The sequence below is a fragment of the Balaenoptera borealis genome (genome assembly GCF_965194805.1).
Source record: "Balaenoptera borealis genome assembly, chromosome: 1".
NCBI classification, from domain to species: domain Eukaryota; kingdom Metazoa; phylum Chordata; class Mammalia; order Artiodactyla; family Balaenopteridae; genus Balaenoptera; species Balaenoptera borealis.
The window spans coordinates 35,808,535-35,831,551 of NC_138860.1; the positions used below are offsets into that span (position 1 = coordinate 35,808,535).

A 23,017-nucleotide genomic window follows, 5' to 3' on the forward strand; every position below is an offset into this window, starting at 1 on the left:
ACTCAAAGATACACATTCTTTCTAGAAAGACAAGTTGTAAAAGTTACTAAAAGAGCTGTTATGTTTTTTCAAGTTCCAAAAAGAATTTTATTGAAAATTTTTATGAAAATTTCCTTCAGCTTATAGACTTGATTTGGGAATGAATTGACATCTATATACTATTGAGTCTTTCCACTCAGGAACTTGGTATGCATCTCCATTTAGTAACATCTTCTTTTATGCCCCTTAATTTGTTTTTACTCAAATTTATTGTTTATTCTTGTCAATGTTTTCTTTATCTTTTTATTGAAGTATAGTTGATTTACAATATTATATTAGTTTCAGGTGTACAACATAGTAATTCAATCTCTTTATATATTATACTCCATTTACAAAGTAATGGCTATATTTCCCTGTACTGTACAATATATCCTTGTTGCTTACTTATTTTATACATAGTAGTTTGTGTCTCTTAATCTCATACCCCTGTCTTGCCCCTCCTTCTTCCTTCTCCCCATTGGTAGCCACTAGTTTGTTCTCTGTATCTGTGAGTCTGTTTCTGTTTTGTTATTACATTCGTTTTATTTTTTAGATTCCATATATAAGTGATAACATACAGTATTAGTCTTTATCTGACTTATTTCACTAGGCATAATCTCTAGGTCCATCCACATTATTGCAAATGGCAGAATTTCTTTTTTTTTATGGTCAAGTACTATTCCATTGTGTGTGTGTGTGTGTGTGTGTGTGTGTGTGTGTGTGTGTGTGTATACACATCTTCTTTATCCATCCATCTTTTGATGGACATTTGTGTAGCTTCCATATCTTGGCTATTGTAAATAATGCTGCTGTGATAATTAGCGTGCATGTATCTTTTCAAATTAGTGTTTTCGTTTTCTTCAGATATCCAGCAGTGGAATTGCTGGATTATATGGTAGTTTGATTTTTAGGTTTTTGAGAAACCTCCCTACTGTTTTCCAGAGTGGCTGCACCAATTTAAAATCCCACCACTAGTGTACTAGCGTTCCCTTTTCCCCACATCCTTGCCAGCATTTGTTATTTATGGTCTTTTTGATGATAGCCATTTTGACAGGTGTGAGGTGATATCTCGTGGTTTTGATTTATATTTCTCTGATAATTAGCAGTGTTGAGCATTTTTTCATGTGCCTGTTAGCCATCTGTATATCTTCTTTGGAAAAATGTCTGTTCAGGTCTTCTGCTCATTTTTACATTGGGTTCTTTGTTTTTTTGATATTGAGTTGTATGAGCTGTTTATATTTTTTGGATATTAATCTTTTATCAATCATATCATTTGCATATATTTTCTCCCATTCAGTAGGTTGTCTTTTTGTTTAGTCAATGATTTCCTATGGTGTGCAAAAGCTTTTAAGTTTAATTAGGTCCCATTTGTTTATTTTGCTTTTATTTCTTTTGCCTTAGAAGACAGATCCAAAAAATATTGCTATGATTTATGTCAAAGGGTGTTCTGCCTATGTCCTCTTGTAGGAGTTTTATGGTTTCTAGTCTTACATTTAGGTCTTTAATCCATTTTGAGTTTATTTTTGTATATGGTGTGAGGAAATGTTCTAATCTCATTGTTTTACATGTAGCTGTCCAGTTTGTTCAGCACTATTTACTGAGGAGACTGTCTTTTTTCCGTTGTATATTCCTGCCTCCTTTGTTGTAGATTGATTGACCATAGTGTGTGGGTTTATTTCTGGAATCTTTTTTCTATTCCACTGATATATGTGTCTGTTTTTGTGCCAGTACTGTGCTGTTTTTATTACTGTAGCTTTGTAGTATGAACGGAGTCAGGGAGTGTGATACCCCCAGCTTTGTTCTTTTTTTCTTCAAGATTGCTTTGGCAATTTTGTATCTTTGTGGTTCCATATAAATTTTAGGATTATTTGTTCTAGTTCTGTGAAAAATGTCATGGGTATTTTGATAGGGATTGCATTAAATCTCTAGATTGCTTTAGGTTGTGTGGACATTTTAACAATATTATTTCTTCCAATCCAAGAACACAGAATATCTTTCCATTTCTTTCTATAATTTTCAAATTCCTTCATCAATAATTTATAGTTTTCAGAGTATAGGTATTTCATTCCTTGGTTAAGTTTATTCCAAGGTATTTATTCTTTTTGATGTGATTGTAAATGGAATTGTTTTCTTAATTTCTCTTTCTGAGAAATTATTAGTATACAGAAATGCAACAGATTTCTGTCTATTAATCTTGTATCCTGCAACTTTACCGAATTTGTTTGTTAGTTCTAGTGGGTTTTTGGTAGAGACTTTAGGGTTTTCTATATATGGTATCATTTCATCTGCAGATAGTGACAGTTTTAAGAATTCCTTTCCAGTCTGGATGCCTTTTATTTCTTTTTCTTGTCTGATTGCCATGGCTAGGACTTCCAATACTATGTTAAATAGAAGTGGCAGGAGTGGGCATCCTTTTCTTATTCCTGATTTTAGAGGGAAAGCTTTTGGCTTTTCACCATTGAGTATGATGTTAGCTGTGGGTTTGTCATAAATAGCTTTTATTATGTTGAGATATGTTCCCTGTATACCAACTTCGATGAGAGTTTTTACAATGAATGGTTGTTAAATTTTGTCAAATGTTTTTTCTGTATCTGTTGAGATGATCATGTGACTTTTATCCTTCATTTTGTTAATATGGTAAATCACATTGATTTGTGATTATTGAATCATTTTATGTTTTTAAAATTAATTTTATTTATTTATTTTTGGCTGCGTTGGGTCTTGGTTGCTGTGCGCGGGCTTTTTCTAGTTGCAGCGAGCGGGGGCTACTCTTCATTGCAGTGCACGGGCTTCTCACTGCGGTGGCTTCTCTTGTTGTGGAGCACAGGCTCTAGGCGCTTGGGCTTCAGTAGTTGTGGCACGTGGGCTCAGTAGTTGTGGCTCTCAGACTCTAGAGCACAGTCTCAGTAGTTGTGGCACACGGGCTTAGTTGCTCCACGGCATGTGGGATCTTCCCGGACCAGGGCTCGAACCCGTGTCCCCTGCATTGGCAGGCAGATTCTTAACCACTGCGCCACCAGGGAAGCCCGCGATTATTGAATCATTCCTGATTCCCTGGAATAAATACCACTTGATCATTGGTGCATGATACTTTTTATAGGTTATTGAGTTTGATTTGCTGATAATTGTAGAGATTTTTTTGCATCAGAGATATTGGCCTGTAATTTTCTTTTTTTTTTTGTAATGTCTTTATCTAGTTTTGGTATCAGGGTAATGGTGGCCTTATAGAATGAATTTGGAAGTGTTCCACCTTCTTCATTTTTGGAATAGTCTAAAACTTATAGGTATTAGTTCTTCTTTATATGTTTGGTAGAGTTCTTCTGTAAAGCCATTGGATCCTGGACTTTTGTTTGCTTGTTTTTGTTGTTTTGTTTTGTTTTTGTTTGTTCATTTGTTTTTACTGATTCAATTTTACTCCTAGTGATTAGTCTTGTCAGATTGTCTATTTCTTCCTGATTCAGTCTTGAAAGGTTGTATGTTTCTAGAAATTTGTCCATTTTTTCTAGATTGTCCAATTTGTTGGCATATAACTGTTCATAGTATTCTCATGATGTTTTGTATCTGTGTGGTATTGGTTGTTATTTCTCATCTTGTTTGTTTAGGTCCTCTCTCTTTGCTTCTTGGTGAGCCTGGCTAAAGGTTTATTAATTTCATTTGTCTTTTCAATGATCCAGCTCTTGGTTTCTTTGATATTTTCTGGGGTTTTTAGTCTCTGTTTTATTTATTTCCTCACTGATCTTTATTGTTACCTCCCTCCTGCTGACTTTGGGCTTTGTTTGTTTTTCTTTTTCTAATTCCTTTATATGGAAGTTGAGGTTGTTTATTTGAGATTTTTCTTATTTCTTGTGATAGGCCTGTATTTTTATAAACTTCCATCTTAAAACTGCTTTTGCTGCATTCCATAGATTTTGGAAAGTTGTTTCCATTTTCATTTGTCTTGAGGTATTTTCTGATTTCCCTTTTGATTTCTTCATTGACCCATTGGTTTTTTAGTAGCATGTTGTTTAATCTCCACATGTTTGTTCTTTTCCCATTTTTCTTCCTGTAATTGATTTCTATTTTCATACCACTGTGGTTGGAAAAAATACTTGATATAATTTTTATCTTCTTAAACTTGTTGGGACTTATTCTGTGGCCTAGCATGTGCTGTATCCTGGAGAATGTTTTTTCTTTTTGCTGTTCTAATTGGGTGATTTCCATTATTCTATCTTCCCGATCACGTGTGCATTATTTTGTATCACCAAGACTGCTGTTCATTTCTTCTAATGTGTTTTCATTTCAGTTATTATATTCATCTGTTCTGACTGGTTCTTTTTATTTATATTTTATAGTTCCTAATTAAAATTCTCACTATGTCCATCTATTCTTTTTCCCAATTCCATTAGCATTCTTATCACTAATGCTTTGAATTCTTTATCGGTAAATTGGTTATTTCTGTCCATTTGTTGTTTTTTCAGGGTTTTTCTCTGGCTTTTCAAATGAGACAAATTCCTCTGTCTTCTCATTTTGCTTATCTTTCTCTGTCTCTATGAAATTAAGTTAAACAGTTACCTATAGCAGTCTTGAAGGAGTGTCCTTATGTAGGAGCTTCCCTATAGTCTGTGTGTGTCCAGTGGCTTTGGTGGGAGAGTTGTATTTGACATGAACACAAGTCCTGTCTTTCCTCAGGATCTCCTGGCAGCTATCACCTTGGTAAGAAGTGGGGCTGAAAATAGAAGGGCTAGGGCCAGAGTTGGGTGTGAGGCGGGACTTTCTCTCTGCTTAGTGGCTGTCACTGCCCTCCTGGGGGTGGGGTCAGGTCCCAAGCTACTGGAGCAGAATCCCTGAGGGTCAGTTCCAAGCTGAGTCAGTTCCCTTTAAGTGCGTGCTCTTCCCCCTCCCAACACTGGAACCCTCGCCCCAGAGGGGAGCAGTACTGGAGCATGAGGGGTTGGTGTGGGTATCTGGTGAGGGTCAAGCATGGTGTGTGGCTGTCTGGCTGCTGTCAGAAATCGAGACTGCCTCTGATGGGCTGCCTTTTGCAATCATCTGTAATGGCTGCTCCCTCCCTGCTCAGATGCTGCTTTTGGTTTGAACTACTTCGGCATCTCACAGCCAAGCCTTTTCCTTAGTCATGGCAGCCCTTGCTCCAGTGTGGAACTGCAACGCCAGGTAAGTGGTGCTGGAGTGTTCACTCGGCTCAGGCTGGGGCAGGTACCAGGGCGGTCACAAGACACCAGTCAGCCACTCAAGCAGTTTCAGTCTGCCCTCTCTGCCCTGCTTTGGAAGCAAGCAAGTGTTTATGCACTCCTCAGCAGAGTCCGGGCTTCCCACAGCCCTCCTGTTAGTCTCACTGGTCCTCCAGTCAGCCAAGGGGGCTCATCATCCTTTTGTTGGATTTGAGTGTTGGGGCACCCAGTGTGTGGCTCAAAACACTCACTCTTTAGGAAGGGTCTCCACCTGTGTAGTCTCTCTTTTACTCTGAGTCCTCTCCCAGGGGCACGGATCCTGACCTGATTGCTTTTCTTCCCTTGCTACCCAATTCTGTGTGATCTTTCTTAAAGCCTTGGTTGTGCAGGAGTCCTTCTGCTAGTCTCCAGTTAGCTTTCAGTGAGAGTTGTTCCACATATAGATATATTTTAGATGTGTTCACAGGGGCAGATGAGTTCTGCATCTGCCATCTTGATTCAAGTCCAAGGAGCCGTTTTTATTTCTTTATTTAATAAAAGTATTTCTTTTTATTTAATTTGCAATACCTATCACTTCTTTTTTTAATCAGATCATATATACATATATTTATTAAAGTATAGTTGATGTATAATATTATATAAGTCTACAGGTGTACAATATAGTGATTCACAATTTTTAAAAAATAAATTTATTTATTTATTTAGTTTTGGCTGTATTGGGTCTTCACTTCTGCGTGGGGGCTTTCTGTAGTTGCAGCCAGCGGGGGCTACTCTTCATTGTGGTGCATGGGCTTCTCATTGCAGTTGCTTCTCTTGTTGCAGAGCACGCGCTCTAGGCATGCAGGCTTCAGTAGTTGTGGCGCGTGGGCTCTAGAGTGCAGGTTCAGTAGTTGTGGCGCACAGGCTTAGTTGCTCCGTGGCATGTGTCGCCTGCATTGGCAGGCAGATTCTCAACCACTGTGCCATCCAGAAAGCCCGTGATTCACAATTTTTAAAGGTTATACTCCGTTTATACTTATAAAATATTGACTATATTCCCTGCATTGTACAATATATCCTTGTAGTTTATTTTATATCTAATAGTTTGTACCTCTTAATCCTCTACCCTTATATTGTCCCTCCCCCTTCTCTCTCCCCACTGGTAACCACTAGTTTGTTCTCTATATCTGTGAGTCTGCTTCTTTTTTCTTATATTCACTAGTTTGTTGTATTTTTTAGATTCCACATATAAGTGATATCATACAGTATTTGTCTTTCTGTGTCTGACTTACTTCACTTAGCATAATATCCTCTAAGTCCATCCATGTTGCTACAAATGGCAAAATTTCATTTCTTTTTATGGCTGAGTAATATTCCAGTGTGTGTGTGTGTGTGTGTGTGTATACATACACACATACCACATCTTCTTATCCATTCATCTATTGATGGACATTTAGATTGCTTCCATATTTTGGCTATCGCAAATGATGCTGCTATGAACATTGGTGTGCATATATCTTTTTGAATTAGTGTTTTCATTTTTTTTTCTTGGATATATACCCAGGAGTTGAATTGCTGGATCATGTGGTAGTTCTATTTTTAGTTTTCTGAGAAACTGCCATACTGTTTTCCACAGTGGCTGCACAAATTTACATTCCCACCAACAGTGGAACCCAGTGTTCGAGGGTTCCTTTTTCTCCACATCCTTGCCAACATGTGTTATTTGTGTTCTTTTTGGTGATAGCCATTCAAACAGGTGTGAGTTGATATCTCATTGTGGTTTTGATTTGCATCATTTCCCTGATGATTAGCGTTGTTGAGCATCTTTTTATGTGCCTCTTGGCCGTCTGCATTTTCTATTTGGAAAAATGTCTGTTCGTTTCTTCTGCCCATTTTTTGGTTTTAATTGAGTTGTTTGGGTTTTTTGATGTTGAGTTGCATGAGTTCTTTATATATGTTGTATATTAACCCCTTATCAATCATAGTATTTGCAAATATTTTCTCCCATTCAATAGGTTGTCTTTTTGTTTTTTTGTCCATGGTTTTCTTTGCTGTGCAAAAGTTTTTAAGTTTAAAGTCCCATTTGTTTATTTTTGCTTTTATTTCCTTTGTTTTAGGAGATGGATCAAAAAAATATTGCTACGATTTATGTCAAAGAGTGTTTTGCCTTTGTTTTCCTGTAGGAGTTTTATGGTTTCTGGTCTTACATTTAGGTCTTTAATACATTTCGAGTTTATTTTTGTATAGGGTGTTAGAGAATGTTTTAATTTCATTCTTTCACATGTAGCTGTTCAGTTTTCCCAGCACCATTCATTGAAGAGACTGTCTTTTCTCTATTGTATGTTCTTGTCTCCTTTGTTGTAAATTAATTGACCATAAGTGCGTGGGTTTTAGCCTAGCTATTAGGAAGAGGGTGGAAAGAGAATGTTGTTCTAAAATTTTTGTCCTCAACAAAGTGGAAAATTTAAGGACAGTACATGAATATATATAGCATTAGGATGGTATCTTTCTAGATTATACCCATCCTACATTTTTGGTATTAAATCAGCCTTTATTTTGTGCTAATAGTAAATGATAATGGTGGTGTTTGCTTTTTAAAGTCCTTTCTTGTCAAAACTTAAAAGTGGCAAATCTATATGGTTTGCCAGAATCTTCTTTTAAATTTTAACAGTCTGTGAAATTCTAAAGCCTAGGCACCATTGCTTTGGCGGCATTGGAAAATTATCCCTTCTGATTTAGAAAAATATGTAACAGTAGAATTTCCTTTCGGGGGCAGTGTAGTATAATAAAACAATATAGAAAAGTAATAGAGTGTGGATTCTGAAGCCAGACTTACCTGGGTACAAAAAAAGTATCTCTGCCACTTATTATCTGCATGACCATGGAAAAATTAATATTTAATCTCCCTGGGTTTCAGTCTCCTTTATCTATAAATTAAAGATAATAAAAACACCTGCTTCATTGGGCTACTGGAATAATTAAATTAATTAATCCATGAGAAGTTTTAAAATAATAAATCACTCAATAAATGTCAGCTATTATTATTGTGGTGGTGGTGATGGTTAAAACTGTGGTGGTAGTGGTTGTTATTTGAGGACACCTTAGGTAATTAATTTCTTTTTGCTTTTACTTCATGAAGAGAGAAAATATAGGGAAATCAGAAGCAAGACATATCATTTTTGCTGATTAAAATGCTAGAAGACTAGCTGATATTTATTGAGTGCTTGCCATGCAAGTGACAGAATCACAATTCAAACTGATGACTGCCTGGCTTCAATGCCCATATATAAAACCACTGTATTATACTGCCTCTAAAATGAAGAAAATCATATTAAAGCATTGCCTTTGAATAATATTAGGTGTCTAAATAGGTGTGGAATCAAAACAGTGGCTAAGATGGAGAAAATCTGTAAGATAGAAAATAAATTGAAAGGGTACTTAAACAATGAGTTTCTATGATGTGCCAAAGCTATGGACAAGGTCTGAGAAGAATCTGATTCAAAATAAGATTAAATGGCACCTAGAAAAAGTACATTAATTAAATCTGGAGAAAACTGCTTTTGAATAATTTTTTATATATCCTATTTAAAATATGATAGAATAGTTTTATCTAGTTAAGATGGAGGCCAAGTGTTTTTCAGTTAAAAAAACTAGAGTAGTCTAGTAATGGAGAACTCAGATTCTAGAAGCGTATATCTGGGTTTGAATCTCTGTTCCTCCTCTTAATAGCTACATGACCTTGTAGGTGAGGAAAAAATTTTTCCTCTACCTTCTTAGGTTCTGAATCTTAGGAGTCCTGCAAATTAAACTGACAAAAGACAGATTAACAAGACAAAAAAACCCCAGTTATTTACATATGTAACATACATACACGGGGAGACCTCAGTGATGAGTAACTCAGAGAGGTGATTATAATTTGGGGTTTATAAACCATTAAGAGGTGAAGGGGAGGAAAAGGAAGGCACTTACAGGAAAACAAATTACTTTTTGGAAAGATAAATGGGCTTTCAGGAAAACAAACAGGCTATAAGAAAATTTGTGATAATGTTTTTCTATCCAGGTGTAAGTGGCTTTTCTGTCTACGTTAGGGCCATACAACTCCCCTAAATAAGGGATTTGGGGTAGGTTTTATTTGCATTCTCCCTTCCGGGAGTAGATCTGCCCTGAAGAAGAATTTACGGTAGCCTTGTTTTCCAGAAGTTGCTGCTTTTAGTCAGATAAGGGAAACTCTGAGAAGGTTGTTTTTGTTTTTGTTTTGTTTTCTGTATCTGTTGAATCTCAAATGTCTTTAGCTTAAAATAATCTTTATACAAAGGTGACATATTTAGGGATGGCATATTCTTATCTCCTTTGACCTTGAGCAAATTACTTTATCTTACCAAAATTCAGTGTCCTTATCTATAAAATGGGCATAATAATGGTACCCAATTCATAGAGTTGTTGTGAGCATTAAATGAGATAATATGTGGAAAGCTCTTAGATCAGCACCTGGTACATAATAAGCATTCAATAAACATTAGCTATTCTTTTTTTTTTTTCACACACACACACACACACACACACACTGGGGTTTATTTTTACAAGAGATAAATAAACTGACACCAAGCATTGTAAATGGATGACCACAACAAAAGCAACAATGATTGCAATTACCAAACATGAAACACACTCATACTATGTCATAATATTGACATTCAGTCCAATAATCCTCCACTGTAACAGCTTCTTTACTTTGCAGTGAAAATTGATTTGTATATTTTTTGCCTCTGAGTCCTTGTGGGATTTTTTTTTTATTCAAACAGGAAGTCACAAAAATTATAATCATCCTCATCAGTTCACTCAGTCCCATGTAATTATTTTTTTTATCTTGATCTTTTGTTAGCACTTTTATGAATTCATCAGTTTTCCATTAGAGTTCTGAAAATGCTTATTCATTCAGTTCAGCAGTATAGTCAGTTACCAGAAACCTGTACTTATCAGAGTCTTTTCCATGAATTCCTTGAAGATGAAACCCTTCTATAGGAACATTTTTGCAAAAGCATCAGAGTACACCCAGAACTGTCTGTAAATGACAAAAGACTTAAAAATGACCATGGTTAAAGATTTGATGAAAGTTTATAATAATGCAATTGACAAGGAAGTTTAGTTATTTCTGAGATATACATTTTAAAGTAATAACTAGAATTATGACTTATAACATTAACCAGAACATATAAGATTTTTAGAAATTTCATGTAATGTCTGAAACATTTATATTAACATATTTCCATACAAATAACCCAAAGAAAGTTTAGTATTAGTTGTTTTTTTGTTTGTTTGTTTGTTTTTTTATACTGCAGGTTCTTATTAGTCATCAATTTTATACACACCAGTGTATACATGTCAATCCCAATCGCCCAATTCAGCACACCACCATCCCCACCCCACTGTGGTTTCCCCCCCTTGGTGTCCATACGTTTGTTCTGTACAGCTGTGTCTCAACTTCTGCCCTGCAAACCAGTTCATCTGTACCAATTTTCTAGGTTCCACATACATGCGTTAATATACGATATTTGTTTTTTTCTTTCTGACTTACTTCACTATGTATGACAGTCTTTAGATCCATCCACATCTCAACAAATGACTCAATTTTGTTCCTTTTTCTGGCTGAGTACTATTCCATTGTATATATGTTCCACATCTTCTTTATCCATTCGTCTGTTGATGGGCATTTAGGTTGCTTCCATGACCTGGCTATTGTAAATAGTGCTGCAATGAACATTGGGATGCATGTGTCTTTTTGAATTATGGTTTTCTCTGGGTATATGCCCAGTAGTGGGATTGCTGGATCGTATGGTAATTCTATTTTTAGCTTTTCAAGGAACCTCCATACTGTTCTCCATAGTGGCTGTATCAATTTACATTCCCAGCAACAGTGCAAGAGGGTTCCCTTTTCTCCACACCCTCTCCAGCATTTGTTGTTTGTAGATTTTCTGATGATGCCCATTCTAACTGGTGTGAGGTGATACCTCATTGTAGTTTTGATTTGCATTTCTCTAGTAATTAGTGATGTTGAGCAGCTATTCATGTGCTTCTTGGACATCTGTATGTCCCCTTTGGAGAAATGTCTATTTAGGTCTTCTGCCCATTTTTGGATTGGGTTGTTTGTTTCTTTAATATTGAGCTGCATGAGCTGTTTATTTATTTTGGAGGTTAATCCTTTGTCCGTTGATTCGTTTGTGAATATTTTCTCCCATTCTGAGGGTTGTCTTTTTGTCTTGTTTATGGTTTCCTTTGCTGTGCAAAAGCTTTGAAGTTTCATTAGGTCCCATTTGTTTATTTTTGTTTTTATTTCCGTTACTCTAGGAAGTGGATCAAAAAAGATCTTGCTGTGATTTATGTCAAAGAGTGTTCTTCCTATGTTTTCCTCTAAGAGTTTTATAGTGTCCGGTCTTACATTTAGGTCTCGAATCCATTTTGAGTTTATTTTTGTGAATGGTGTTAGGGAGTGTTCTAATTTCATTCATTTACATGTACTGTCCAGTTTTCCCAGCACCACTAATTGAAGAGACTGTCTTTTCTCCATTGTATATCTTTGCCTCCCTTGTCATAGATTAGTTGACCATAGATGTGTGGGTTTACCTCTGGGCTTTCTATCTTGTTCCATTGATCTATGTTTCTGTTTTTGTGCCAGTACCATATTGTCTTGATTACTATAGCTTTGTAATATAATCTGAAGTCAGGGAGTCTGATTCCTCCAGCTCCGTTTTTTTCCTTCAAGACTGCTTTGGCTATTCGGGGTCTTTTGTGTCTCCATACAAATTTTAAGATGATTTGTTCTAGTTCCGTAAAAAATGCCATTGGTAATTTGATAGGGCTTGCATTGAATCTGTAGATTGCTTTGGGTACTATAGTCATTTTCACAATATTGATTCTTCCAATCCAAGAACATGGTATAGCTCTCCATCTGTTGGTATCATCTTTAATTTCTTTCATCAGTGTCTTATAGTTTTCTGCATACAGGTCTTTTGTCTCCCTAGGTAGGTTTATTCCTAGGTATTTTATTCTTTTTGTTGCAGTGGTAAATGGGAGTGTTTCCATAATTTCTCTTTCAGATTTTTCATCGTTAGTGTATAGGAATGCAAGAGATTTCTGTTCATTAATTTTGTATCCTGCAACTTTACCAAATTCATTGATTAGCTCTAGTAGTTTTCTGGTGGCATCTTTAGGATTCTCTATGTATAGTATCATGTCATCTGCAAACAGTGACAGTTTTACTTCTTCTTTTCCAATTTGTATTCCTTTTATTTCTTTTTCTTCTCTGATTGTCGTGGCTAGGACTTCCAAAACTATGTTGAATAATAGTGGTGAGAGTGGACATCCTTGTCTCATTCCTGATCTTAGAGGAAATGCTTTCAGTTTTTCACCATTGAGAATGATGTTTGCTGTGGATTTGTCATATATGGCCTTTATTAAAACATTAGCTATTCTTATTTGCTACACTTACAACTAGAAACCTATTGGTTTGAATCAGTAATTCTCAACCTTGGCTGCACAGTAGACTCTCTGGTGGAATTTTATAAAGTACCAGCAACCTAGCCCCATACCCAAAGGTTCTTATTCAATAGGTCTGAGATAAGGTCTGGACACCCACATTTTTAAAAAAGATCCCCAGATAACTTTAATGCCCAAATATTGAGCACTACAGGTTTAGGTTAGGGGCCAATAAACCAGAGGTGCAGGACAAATATGACCCCTTGCTTGTTTTTGAAAATAAAGTTTTAATGGAACACAGCCATGCCTATTTGTTTATGTGTTATCTGTGGCTACTTCCACTCTACAAGAGCAGTTGAGTAGTTGTGACAAAGACCGTATGACTCTGAAAGTCTATAATATTTAACTATTTACAATACGTTTGCTGACTTCTAGTTTAGGATGAAGTTCCTGGGCAGCCTATACTACATGCGGGCAATATAGCTTCATTACAGCATCAAGATTTTTGGGATTAATAAAGCTTAAAAATTAACTCTGTAAAACTAAACACATCAGGAATGATAGAAATGATTATATTTTTTCTATCTATAAGATCCTTTCTCTAGTTTCCAATCATACATAAGTCTGTTCTGTCTTGGAAACATCTATGCCAAACACTGCTTCCTCCTCTATCTACCATTCATGACTAGCAAGTATAATTTTTACCAATGGTCTTTGTTTTTTTCAGCACCCATCACTTCTTATGTCTCCAAATTCTAGCTTCAAAACTTACCTGTTCATTGAAACGTTACTCTCCAGGGTTGCCAGTGATCTCCTAACTGCATTTTCAGAGTTCTCTTCCTTCTTGTGTTTCTATGGAAATCCTCCTTGAAAGCATCTTCTCCGTGACACTTCACTTCCTTAGTTCTCTTGCTACCTCTCTGGCCACTCTCACAGTGAAGAAGCTCTTTGTTCTTCTCCTCTAACCTGTATTCTCTTAATATGCTCTGTTTAGTATGGGTATAAGTCCATGTCAGTGCCCTATTTTGCTTTTGTAAATTCCCTATAAAGTTTGGGAATCAGATTGCTAATTTACAAGGGGCATGGCCATGGTTTAGTATGAAATGCGACCGTTAAGAAGGAATTGATGGGGCTTCCCTGGTGGCGCAGTGGTTGAGAGTCTGCCTGCCAATGCGGGGGACGCGGGTTCGAGCCCTGGTCTGGGAAGAACCCGCGTGCCGCGGAGCGACTGGGCCTGTGAGCCACGGCTACTGAGCCCGCGCGTCTGGGGCTTGTGCTCCTCAACAAGAGAGGCCACGACAGTGGGAGGCCCGCGCGCCGCGATGAGGAGTGGCCCCCACTTGCCGCAGCTTGAGAAGGCCCACGCACAGAGGCGAGGACCCAACACAGCCAAAAATAAATAATTAATTAATTAAAAAAAAAAAAAAGAAGGAATTGATGTTAATAAAGAGGTTTGATCAAGTATCATGTCCGAAGGGCAGCCTAGAACAAGTTGGGGGCGGGTGGGGGGGTGGACACAACTTTGCTCAGCCTCATAAGCTCACACACACTTAATGACCCAGTCAACTTTGAGAGCCAAGTTCAAGTCTAACCTTAGAGACTTTTATACTGTATCCTCCATTAGGGAATTCCTGCTCCATTCCTTTCTTCTGAGTAACATTGGAGCCCTGTGGGATGCCAAAAAAAAAAAAAAATTGCTATCTGTAAACACTCCACTTGTGGTTTACTATAATTAGCTCAGAGCTCTGTGAATTATGCTTAAAAATTCCTGAAGTCATCTCACCCTATAGCTACTGCCTCACCACTGCTACCATACCAGAAAATATTTCCACTAGACTCCCCTTCGGTATTTCTCTTTCTTCCCACATATTGGAAGATGGAACACTGTTCCTGATTTACAAAAGTGTCTTAATAGGTCATTTTGGGGGGTATTGTACTTGGCAGATGTGGAACCAAATAACCATACTGGTCTATGTATGTGGTGGCCTCACCCATTAAAAAGTGGCTAACAGCATCATCCATACATTGAGAACAGGGGAGGGGTGGTTGGTTATCCATTAAGCCAACTAATTGTTTCTCTCTTTGGATGACAGAGTAGAATAAACTGTCCTTATGGGCCCATTTTCAAGGAAAGCTTGCACTAGAACCAAGCCAAAGCAATTGAGAACCACAGGTTCAGATCAGGGCTCGGCATAGGTAGATGGGAAGTAGAAATTTTAGCTATGCAAACTTGCAGAGCTAAGAATGGAAAGCTCTGCCTCTCAGTTAATGCTAAGATAAACTGAGCTACATGATATGGTTTTAAGGACCAAGTCTTGACCTACCTTCCACTTGGAAAGAATAGGGAATTCCAACTGTGCATGTAGGAGCACTCTGAAACACTGGCCACGTTTCCCCCTCAACACTCAGGCTCTTCTGGCTCAAAACCCACAAGCACATTATTACCTAAAAGACCCAAACCTTCTACTTTACCTCACACGGCAACTTAACCATCTCTGTAAGTCAAAAACAACCTCCCTATCCTGCCGTGTTATCAGAATCCTAGATAAATAAGTCACATACCAGGAGGTGTTTTTTAACTTGAAGTAAAGGAAACTGATCCTGACATCTTAAGTATTATTGAATATAGCTGGTTCTAAGGGATTACTCTTCTGTCAAGTGGATGAGGCTTGTATAGTATAGAGAAAGCTTATTTGGCAAGAAGGAATGAAGCAAACTCTCCAAGAAACGCAGTGCATGAGATAGAGGGACAGTATTTCCTAGATTTCTAAGGCTAGGTTTCCTATGTCCCTATTACAATTCCTCTTGAAATCCAGGTGCATTCCTTTCCTTGTTTTCATGAGACACCCCTGCGGTTTTAAACTACTCTGAGTTGGTTCTTTCTATTTGTAACTAAAGAATATTAACTAATCTCTTTGCTCTCTAAGCCTGAATCCTACTTGCACCAACTTGCAGTGTGGATTCAGCAAGCCACTGACTCCCCCTGGGGGAGGGAGGGCAGCACACTTCGTGAACAAAAGAAACATATCCATTTTTAAAAGATTGCTACAACTTCAACAGGATCACTCAACAGGATGATGGCTAACAAACAGATCACCAACATCGTGGGCCATCTCCATAGACCTGAGATTTTAATGAATTTCCATCTTTTGGCATTAGCCAAAAGAGTATGTTGGCTTCTTCTGACGGATTCCCTTGTATTCTTCCTAGGACTAATGAATGGATTTCTCATGGCCTCCTAGAAAAAATAGTTATCTGTCTAGATGACATTTTGATTTATATGCCCATTTGACCTCTCATGATTCCCTGCTCTGGGCCACAGCACCTCTGAGATAACCTTGAGCAATTTACATTTGAGAGCCCAAAGGTAGAGTTCCTGGGCAACATCATATCCTTCCAAGATGTCTATATGAAGCTGGACAAGTTATCAGTGGTCCTGGAGTAGCAAGCCTCTGGATAATGAAGGCCGTCCAATAATTTCCAGAGAATACTGGATAAGAGCAGCAGTTCAGCACTGATTCTTTGCCTAATGAACCCAAGGACCAATGGACAAGAAAGTGAAAGGATTTATCTGGTATTTGGCTGTAGCAGGGACTTTCTCATTCCTTGGCTCCAATCTTGACCTAACTTGACCTAGCTCAGCCTAACAAGACACTTCTAAAACAATGTAGGGCCATAAAATGATCTCTGATCCTGCTTCTCCAATATCTTTGTGCCCAAGTCTAGAACCACCGGTCCTATCTCAGGAGCTGGAACACTGGAGGTCATCAGAGGTAGCTCCACCAAGAAAGAATTCTGTCTATTGCTTCTTATTTTTGTATATTTCAGTGAGTATATTTTTAGTTTTAGTTTTATAATTAGTTCTTTTTCATAGCTACTTGATCATAGCCTCTTTTGTTTTATAACCTTTTATTCTAGCTTTAGAATAGCTTTATTGCCTCTTTAAGGATCTTAAATATACTTATTTAAAGCCTTTTTAAAAATTGTTCAATTGTTTACCTTTTCTCAGGAGTGAATTCTTCTATTTGTTGAGCTTGTTGGCTATTTTTGGTCATATTCTTTGCACTTTGAGTTTGCAAGCTCATCTGAAGTAGCTTCCCTTTTTTTTTCTTTCAAACATTAGATTTTTATTAAATACCTGGAGACTACAGCCTAGCCAAGTTGATAATTAAATTAACCATTACCTCAATGATAAGACTTACTATAGAGTTATAGTAATCAAGACAGTGTGGAATTGGCAAAGTTATAGACACATAAATCAATGAAAAGAGAATGTCCCGAAATAGTCTCACACAAATGTAGCCAATTGATTTTTGACAAAGGTACAAAAGCAGTTTCAGTGGGGAATAGATAATCCTGTTAACAAAGATGTTAGAACAATTGAACATCAGTATGCAAAAAAAATGAGCCTCCATTAAAACCTCACACCTTATATAAAAATTAACTTAAAAAGTATCATATATAAATATAAAATATGAAACTATAAAATATTTGGAAGAAAACATGGGAGAAAACCTTTGAGACCTGGAGTTAGGCAAGGAGTTCTTAAACATGACACCAGAACCACAATCCATAAAACAAAAAATTGATAAGTTGGTCTTCATTAAGATGAAATCTTTTGTCCTGCAAAACACACTGTTAAAAGAATGAAAAGACGAGCTATAGACTGGGAGAAAATATTTGCAAGTCACATATCTGATAGAGGACTTGAAAAAAGTCCTTTAAAGAACTCTCGGGCTTCCCTGGTGGCACAGTGGATAAGAACCTGCCTGCCAATGCAGGGGACACAGGTTTGACCCCTGGTCCGGGAAGATCCCACATGCCGTGGAGCAACTAAGCCCGTGCGCCACAACTACTGAGCCTGCACTCTAGAGCCCGCGAGCCACAACTACTGAAGCCTGCGTGCCTAGAGCCCATGCTCTGCAACAAGAGAAGCCACCGCAATGAGAAACCTGGACACCACAACAAAGAGTAGCCCCTGCTCGCCACAACTAGAGAAAGCTCGCATGCAACAACGAAGACCCAACACAGCCAAAAATAAAATAAATAAAATAAAAATAAAAAGACATAACTTAAAAAAAAAAAGAACTCTCAAGACAACCCAATTTCTAAAATGGACAAAAGAGCTAGACACTTACACACACACACACACACAATATACGGATGGCAGATAAGCACATGAAAAGGTGTTCAAAAGATACTGTCAAAGAAAAGCAATTTAAAATCACAATGAAATACAATTATACAACTATTAGAATGGTTAAAATTTAAAATACTGACAATACCAAGTGTTGACAAGGATGCAGAGCAACTGGAACTCTCATACATTGCTGGAAATGGTACAGTTTACCATCAATTTAGTTTCTTATAAACTTAAAAATATACTTAACATATTATCCAGAAGTCATACTCCTGGATATTTACTCAGGAGAAGTTAAAAATCCATGTTAACAAAAAAGGCTGTACATGAATGTTTCTAGTAGCCCTATTCATAATTGCCAAAAGCTGGAAACAATCCAAATGACCTTTAATAGGTGAGTGGATAAACAAACTCTGATAATCTATAAAATAGAATATTATTCAGTGCTAAAGAGGAATAAACTTGTTTTACATTCAAAAACTTGGATGAATCCCAAATGCAGTATGCTGAATGAAAGAAGTCAGTCTCAAAAAGTTAGATATTGATACTATATGATTCAATTTCTATGGAATGCTCAAAAAAAACACAAAACTATTGTAATGGAGAACAGATAGGATGTTGCCAGAGGTTAGGAGTGGGGGAGGGTGTGATGATAAAGGGATAGAACAAAGAAGTTTTAGAAGGGTGAGGGGGCTGTTCTGTATGCTGATTGAGTGATTATATGAGTCTATGCACGTATTAACATTCATAGAACTGTACACCAAAAAAACTCATTTAAACTCACTACCCATTAAAAACCCTTCATTCCCTTCTCCCCATAAACTCCTGGCAACCATCATTCTACTTTCTATCTCTAAATTTGACTACATATACCTCATATAAGTGAAATAATACAATATTTGTCTTTGTGACTGGCTTATTTCACTTCGCATAATGTCCTCAAGGTTCATCCATGTTATAGCATGTGTCAGAATTTACTTCCTTTATTTTATTTTATTTATTTTATTTTATTTATTGGAGTATAATTGCTTCACAATATTGTGTTAGTTTCTGCTGTCCAGTGAATGAATCAGCTATATGTATACATGTATCCCCTCCCTCTTGGACCTCCCTCCCACCCCCCACCCCCCCACCATCCCACCCATCTAGATCATCACAGAGCACCAAGCTGAGCTTCCTGTGCTTTATAGATTGTTCCCACTAGCTATCAATTTTACGCATGCAGTGTATATATGTCCATCCTAATCTCCCAATTCATCCCACCCTCCCCTTCCCTCTGTGTGCACATGTCCATTCTCTACCTCTACGTCTCTATTCCTGCCCTGCAAATAGGTTCATCTGTGCCATTTTTCTAGATTCCACATATATGTGTTAATATACGATATTTGTTTTTCTCTTTCTGGCTTACTTCACTCTGTATGACAGACTCCAGGTCCATCCACATCTCTACAAATGACCCAATTTTGTTCCTTTTTATGGCTGAGTAATATTCCATTGTATATATGTACCACATCTTCTTTATCCATTCATCTGTCATTGGACATTTAGGTTGTTTCCATGTCCTGGCTATTGTAAGTAGTGCTGCAGTGAACATTGGGGTACATGTGTCCTTTTGAATTATGGTTTTCTCAGGGTATATGCCCAGTAATGGGATTGCTGGGTCAAATTGTAGTTCTATTTTTAGTTTTTTAAGGAACCTCCATACTGTTCTCCACAGTAGCTGTATCAATTTACATTCCCACCAACAGTGGAAAAGGGTTCCCTTTTCTCCACACCCTCTCCAGCATTTACTGTTTGCACATTTATTATGATGGCCATTCTGACTGGTGTAATGTGATACCTCATTGTAGTTTTGATTTGCATTTCTCTAATAATTAGTGATGTTGAGCATCTTTTCATGTGCCTCTTGGTATGTCTTTTTTGTTGAAATGTCTGTTTAGGTCTTCTGCCCATTTTTAAATTGAGTTGTTTGTTTTATTTGATATTGAGCTGCATGAGCTGTTTGTATACTTTGGAGATTAATCCTTTGTCCGTTGCTTTGTTTGCAAATATATTCTGCCATTCTGAGGGTTGTCTTTCGTCTTGTTTATGGTTTCCTTTGCTATGCAAAAGCTTTAAAGTTTCATTAGGTCCCATTTGCTTATTTTTGTTTTTATTTTCATTACTCTAGGAGATGGGTCAAAAAAGATCTTGCTGTGGTTTAGGTCAAAGAGTGTTCTTCCAATGTTTTTCTCTAAGAGTCTTATAGTGTCCGGTCTTACATTTAGGTCTTTAATCCATTTTAAATTTATTTTTGTGTAGGGTGTTAGGGAGTCTTCTAATTTTAGTCTGTTTATATTTTCTAATTCTTTTACATGTAGCTGTCCAGTTTTCCCAGCACCACTTACTGAAGAGGCTGTCTTTTTTCCATTGTATATTCTTGCCTCCTTTGTCATAAATTATGTGACCATATGTGAGTGGGTTTATCTCCGGCCTTTCTAGCCTGTACCATTGATCTATATTTCTGTTTTTGTGCCAGTACCATACTGTCTTAATTACTGTAGCTTTGTAGTATAGTTTGAAGTCTGGGAGCCTGATTCCTCCAGCTCTGTTTTTCTTTCTCAAGATTGCTTTGGCTATTCAGGGTCTTTTGTGTTTCCATACAACTTGTAAAATTTGTCGTTCTAATTCTGTGAAGAATGCCATTAGTAATTTGATAGGGATTGCATTGAATCTGTAGATTGCTTTGGATAGTATAGTCATTTTCACAATATTGATTCTTTCAATCCAAGAACATGGTATACTTCTCCATCTGCTTATGTCATCTTTGATTTCTTTCATCAGTGTTTTATAGTTTTCTGAGTACAGATCTTCTGCATCCTTAGATAGGTTTATTCCTAGGTATTTTATTCTTTTTGTTGCCATGGTAAATGGGATTGCTTCCTTAATTCCCTTTCTGATTTTTTGTTGTTAGTGTATAAGAATGCAAGAGATTTCTGTGCATTAATTTTGTATCCTGCAACTTGACCAAATTCATTGATTAGTTCTAGTAGTTTTCTGGTGACATCTTTAGGATTCTCTATGTATAGTGTCATATCATCTGCAAACAGTGACAGTTTTAGTTCTTTTCCAATTTGTATTCCTTTTATTTCTTTTTCTTCTCTGATTGTCATGGGTAGGACTTCCAAAACAATGTTGAATAAGAGTAGGGAGAGTGGACATCCTTGTCTTGTTCCTGATCTTAGTGGAAATGCTTTCAGTTTTTCACCATTGAGAATGATGTTTGCTGTGGATTCGTCCTAAATGGCCTTTATTATGTTGAGGTAGGTTCCCTCTATACCCATTTTCTGGAGAGTTTTTTCATTAATGGGTGTTGAATTTTGTCAAAAGCTTTTCCTGCATCTATTGAGATGATTATATGGTTTTTATTCCTTAATTTGTTAATCTTGTGTATCACATTGATTGACTTGCATATATTGAAGAATCCTTGCATCTCTGGGATAAATCCCACTTGATCATGGTGTATGATCCTTTTAATGTGTTGTTGGATTTTATTTTTAGTATTTTGTTGAGGATTTTTGCATCTATTTTCATTATTGATATTGGTCTGTACTTTTCTTTTTTTGTGATTTCTTTGTCTGGTTTTGGTATCAGGGTGATGGTGGCCTTGTAGAACAAATGTGGGAGTGTTCCTCTCCCTGCAATTTTTTGGAAGCGTTTGAGAAGGATAGGTGTTAGCTCTTCTCTAAATGTTTGATAGAATTCGCCTGTTAAGCCATCTGGTCCTAAACTTCTGTTTGTTGGAAGATTTTAAATTACAGTTTCAATTTCATTTCTTGTGAGTGGTCTGTTTATATTTTCTAATTCTTCCTGGTTCCGTTTTGGAAAATTGTACCTTTCCAAGAATTTGTCCATTTCTTTGAGGTTGTCCATTTTATTGGCATATAGCTGTTTGCAGTAGTCTCCTTTGGAATTCTGTGGTGTCAGTTGTGATTTCTCCTTTTTCATTTCTAATTTTATTGATTTGTGTCCTCTCCCTTTTTTTCTTGATGAGTCTGGCTAAAGGTTTACCAATTTTGTTTATCTTCTCAAAGTACCAACTTTTAGTTTTATTGATCTTTGCTCTTGTTTTCTTCATTTTTATTTCATTTATTTCTGCTCTGATCTTTATGATTTCTTTCTTTCTACTGACTTTGGGGGTTTTTTTTGTTCTTCCTTCTCTAATTGCTTTAGATGTAAGGTTAGATTGTTTATTTGAGATTTTTCTTGTTTCTTGAGGTGAGGTCAAATTGCTATAAACTTCCCTCTTAGAACTGCTTTTGTCGCATCCCATAGGTTATGGGTCATCGTGTTTTCATTGTCATTTGTTTCTATGTATTTTTTATTTCCTCTTTGATTTCTTTAGTGATCTCTTGGTTATTTAATAGTGCACTGTTTAGCCTCCAGTATTTGTGTTTTTTACAGGTTTTTCCTGTAATTGATTTCTAATCTCATAGCATTGTGGTCAGAAAAGATGCTTGATACAATTTTTTTAAATTAATTTATTTATTTTTGGCTGTGTAGGGTCTTTGTTGCTGCGTGCAGGCTTTCTCTAGTTGTGGCAAGTGGGGGCTACTCTTCATTGCAATCTGTGAACTTCTCATTATGGTGGCTTCTCTTGTTGCAGAGCATGGGCTCTAGGTGCACGGGCTTCAGTAGTTGTGGTGCACGGGCTCAGTAGTTTTGGCTCAGGCACTCTAGAGCACAGTATCAGTAGTTGTGGCACACGGGCATAGTTGCTCCACAGCATGTGGGATCTTCCTGGACCAGGGCTCAAACCTGTGTCCCTGCATTGGCAGGCGGATTCTTAACCACTGTGCACCAGGGAAGTCCTATACAATTTCAATTTTCTTAAATTCTCAGGTTTGGGACTTTCCTGGTGGTGCAGCAGTTAAGACTCTGGGCTCGCAATGCAGGGGGCCCAGGTTTGATCCCTGGTCAGAGAACTAGATCCCACATGCGAGCTGCAACTAAGAGTTCTCATGCCACAACTAAGGAGACTGCCAGCCACAACTAAGACCCGTCACAAGAACAAAAAAATAATTTTCTGAGGCTTGATTTGTGACCCGAGATGTGATCTATCCTGGAGAATGTTCCATGTGCAGTTGAGAAGAAAGTGTATTCTGTCATTATGTCCTATAGATATCAATTAAATCTATCTGGTCTGTTGTGTCATTTAAAGCTTGTGTTTCCTTATTTATTTTCTGTTTGGATGATCTGT

At 37.1% G+C, this 23,017-nt stretch overlaps 1 pseudogene across 1 annotated transcript in view; it reads left to right on the plus strand.

The window, feature by feature from the left end:
- Positions 1-709: 709 nt before the first annotated feature.
- Positions 710-23,017, plus strand: part of LOC309628385 (alpha-1,3-mannosyl-glycoprotein 4-beta-N-acetylglucosaminyltransferase-like protein MGAT4E) — a 43,912-nt pseudogene continuing 21,604 nt past the window's right edge. The window contains exon 1 of the transcript XR_014249549.1: positions 710-5,169. The product of XR_014249549.1 is annotated as an alpha-1,3-mannosyl-glycoprotein 4-beta-N-acetylglucosaminyltransferase-like protein MGAT4E (transcript). The remainder of the gene's footprint in view (positions 5,170-23,017) is intronic.